Source organism: Pinus tabuliformis, chromosome 2_1 (genome assembly GCF_031772625.1).
Source record: "Pinus tabuliformis cultivar Carrire ecotype Pingquan chromosome 2_1, CPIR1, whole genome shotgun sequence".
NCBI lineage: Eukaryota > Viridiplantae > Streptophyta > Pinopsida > Pinales > Pinaceae > Pinus > Pinus tabuliformis.
The window spans coordinates 876,903,041-876,907,642 of record NC_142299.1 but is presented as its reverse complement, the minus strand read 5'-3'; positions in this window follow the sequence as shown (position 1 = coordinate 876,907,642).

Below are 4,602 nucleotides of genomic sequence, written 5' to 3'. Positions count from 1 at the left end.
TCCTTATGCTATCCATTTCATTAGTAAGAATATGATCCCTGCTGAGCTTAATTACACAGTTACCGAGAAAGAATTTTTAGCAGTTATTATGCTATTAATAAATTTCGACATTACATTACTGGTTATCCTACTTTTGTTCATACTGACCACTCGGCTATCAAGTATTTAATGAATAAATCTGTTACAAATGCTCGAGTTACTAGGTGGTTTTTGTTACTACAAGAATTTGATATTACAATTGTGGATCAACCAGGTAAAGAAAATGTAGTTGCTGATTTCCTTTCTTGGATAAAAACTAATGATAATACTCCAGTAGATGATTCCTTTCCTGATGAATACTTTTTTGCAGTATCTGCTCACTCACCATGGTATGCAAACATTGCCAATTATCTGGTTGCAGGGAAGCTACCATCACACCTATCACATCAGGAGAAAAGAAAGATCATTCAACAAAGTGCTAGGTATAGCTAGATAAGTGGGTGTCTTTTTCATACAGGACTTGATTAGGAAATCCGAAGATGCATTAGAGAAGATGAGGTTTATGATATATTGAAGGCTTGTCATGATGGCCCTTGTGGTGGGCATTTTGCTGATAAGAGAACAGCACATAAAATTCTCAGGATGGGTTATTATTAGCCCTCACTTTTCAAGGATGCAAAGAAATATGTCAAGGCCTGCAACAGTTGTCAAAGAATGGGCCAACCCAATCATAGAGATGAAATGCCACTGAAGCCTCAGGTAATACTTGAACCCTTTGAAAGATGGGCTCTAGATTTTGTAGGGCCCATGAGTCCTCCATCAAACCAAAGAGTTTATATATTGGTTTGTACAGATTATATGACTAAATGGGTGGAAGCTAAGGCACTTATTAAAGCTAATGAAGAATCTGTTTTAACCTTTTTATTTGAAGAAATCTTCGTTAGATTTGGGGTGCATAGAGAACTAGTCACAGATGGAGGACCTCCTTTCAATTCTCATGGTTTTAAAGCTACGCTTCAAAAATATCATATCAATCATAAATGACTACACCTTACGACCCCGAAGCTAATGGTCAGTTGGAAAGTACAAATAAAGTCATAGAAGATATTTTAACAAAAACAATGAAGGAGAATAGGAAGGATTGGTCTCAAAGACTGCTTGAGGCATTATGGGCTTACAGAACTACTTGGAGAAACACTAGATGTTTTTCACCCTATGAATTGGTTTATGGTAAAAGCATTGTTTTTCCTGTGGAATTTGAAATTAAAACCTTAAGAACTGCTTTAGCTGTTAACCTTGATTTGACTGATGCACAGACAGCTAGGTTGCAGCAGCTGCAGGAATTGGATGAAAAAAGGTTGGATGCCATCCATCAAACAACTATGATTCAGTAGCAAAGAACCAGGTGGCATGATAAAACTATTAAGCATAAGCAGTTCCAAAAATATAATTGGGCTTTATTATATGATTCTAGGTTTGAAATTTTTCAAGGGAAACTACGAACAAGGTGGCTGGGACCTTACGAGATAGATATCGTTTTTCCCAATGGAACAGTAAGGCTCCTAACAATTGATGATTCTAGAACTCCATTGTTAGTAAATGGGTATCGTCTTCGTCTGTACCAGCAACCAATTTCTAAGGAGGATCTTAAGGCCACTTGCATGGCAGATTCACATTATATCTTTTTGGGGGAGCCTCTTGCCCCTCATTGCACTTAATTTCTGCATTATATATTTTTGTATTATTATTAGATTAGATTACTTAACTAATAATCCCTGTCAAGCGTTGCCATATTACAATTTATTATTTTTCAGGTCTTAGATTCGGATGCTGGCTGAAGGAACAATTACATTACAAGCAGGATCAGGTTTCAGTTTGGGAAACATTGCCATTCACTTCAATTCATAATCCATCCCCTCATACTACCCTTCAGCAACATTTTCCTATTTTTCTTTAATAGCAACATCTCTTTTTCCCGTTGCTGAAACACCAGTTTCGTCGTGGCTGAAACACCAACTTTTCCACATTTTCTCCATTGCTGAGACACCGATTTCTTCGTTGCTGAAACACCAAATTTTTCCATCTTTCCGAAAAAGCATCAATTTTCCCATTTTTCCGTAATTGAGGCATCAATTCCTGTAAAAAATGACCAATATATATTACTTTCCATTGAGAGAATCAGCCATTCATCCTAATAATTGTGTTCCTTCACTATTACCTCCTGTGAATAAAGAAAGCCTTTTATATAAATACCCTCATATCTTAGAACCCTTTCCCATAACCATTGGTGATATATTAAATGATGAAATTATCCTTTTAGCACAACAATCGAAGGTAAAATGTGAGGTATGCGTGTTTATGTGTAAATATTAAACTATAGTTAATGAGAAGATTCTGATACGATTTCCAAAATCGCTGTACATTCAAAACTTATCATTTTAGCCGCAGTTGGGGGGAATATCAAAATTTTGCAATCATTACCCAATATGCTAATCACCGTCATTTTTATTACGACCGTGTCTCGTCACCCCGTCCCTGTCTTATTATGTCATAACCTCATTTGCAATATCTTACTTTGTCTCGGCTACGGTAACTCGGCTCTGTATTGTGCATTTTACTGAACTGGTAACTATGGGAGGTAATGTTGTTCGAAATGAACCTAGTTCAATGGCTCTATTGGAATTACACCTGGAAGCATATCAAATTTTTCTGCAAGTAGGCTAGGTGGATTATTCTCGAAGGCTCCAGGAATTTGATTCTTAGCAAGTCCTGGAATTCGCATGTAATTTAAAGGAAGGTTATTCTACTGTTCGGGGAGTGCAAATTCAAGTAACAGAGGAGGATATAGGGCAGGTTTCAGGATTACCAGCCGATGGCATCCGTTGGTTCAGCCGTAAACACATCATTATGAACGCACAGCAAGATTTTCCTCTACCTGGGGAGTGGGTCGAACCTAAAGGCAGGGGTGTTTCACTGCATTCATTACCACCTTCGTGGCCAAAGGTTGCAGAGTTTGTCAAGCACTACCTCACCTGCGAAGGACGTTACCAGGTAGTGTACCAGCATGACTTTGTGTTGTTGAATCATTTAAGACATGGTCGTTTATTAAATATGCCATACTATCTGCTTGGGTGTCTAAAGAATATGTCACATTATTCCACGAATGCAAAGTTCCCACTCCTCTCCCTCACTCACCATCACTTGGTTTAGATTTTAATCCTGAGGGGCTTTGCCCTGTAGAATACTCCTCCCCTTAACAACCCAGCCCAGGAAGCTACTGAAATCCCTCAACTAGCAGCTGAAAATCCCCAGGAAGCTACTGAAATTTTTCAAGAAGCAGCTGAAACTCCCCAATTAAATGCTGAAAATCCCCAGCCACCTGTGATAGTTAGTCCAATTGACCCTTCCATTGCATCAACCCCACCCCATAATTTACCTGGATTATCCACTCCCACTGTCCATATCCCTAGCGATGATTCAGATGATGACATTCCCCTGGCTAAGCTGAAAAGGAAAATGAAAAGGCAAGAAACGACTATGCCCCCATCAAAAAGACGAACAAGGGCCTCAACTAAAGAAGCTATCACTTCTGATGTCCCTCCTACCCCAGAGAAGGCTATCCATAAAAGAAAAACCATTGTTTTTCATGCCTCCTTACCTCGAAGACGAAGGAGGATGTCTACTGAAGCAGCAACAAAGACCGCCGCCCCAAATTCCCCACCCATTATCCTAAAACCCCATACCCCACCAGACCTCGAATCCTTACCTTCCTACCCCTTGGGTACCGAAATACAAAATGTTCAGGATTTTGTGACATCATTCCTTTAAGAAGACGCAGCTTCTCCACAAGAACCAGCTACTAATTTATCAAAAGTAGACACCCAAGACGATGTACAACATGTAGCTATTACACAAGAACCAACTACTGACTCAATAGGTGTTACACAAGAACCACCTACTGAGGAGAAAAGGTAGATGACCTAGAGGTAGCTGCCCCACAAGAACCAGCTACTGACTCAACACCTGCTGAGGAGCAAAAGATAGACGACCTAGAGGTAGCTGCCCCACAAGAACTAGCTACTAGTTCAGCAGGTGCTACACAAGAACCACCTGCTGATGATCATGATCAGGAAATAGATCAGGATGTAGCAGCTACTGACTCAGCAGGTGTTACACAAGAACCACTTGCTGATAAACAGGAAATAGATAATCAACATGTAGTTGTCCCACAGGAACGAGCTACTGGCTCAGCAAGTGTCACACAAGAACCACTTGCTGATGACCATGACCAGAAAACAGACCAAGACTTGGCTGCTACGGACTCAGCGGTTGATACACAAGAGCCACCTGCTGATGAGAAAAGTGTAGATAACTAAGGCACTACACAAACTATAGTTGTTACAGAAGAACCAACCACTCAGTCGGCTGATATGCAAAATTCACATGTTCAGGAGGATATAGCTGTTATAGAACTAGTTGATGATCCAACAGTTGTCACACAAGAACCACCTACTAAAAATACAAATAATGAAGCTGCCACCAAACAACAATCCTCCCATCCACTTGAACTAGCTACAGAGATTGCAACTGCTACAGAAAGCCCTGTCACATTAGCTTCCCTTC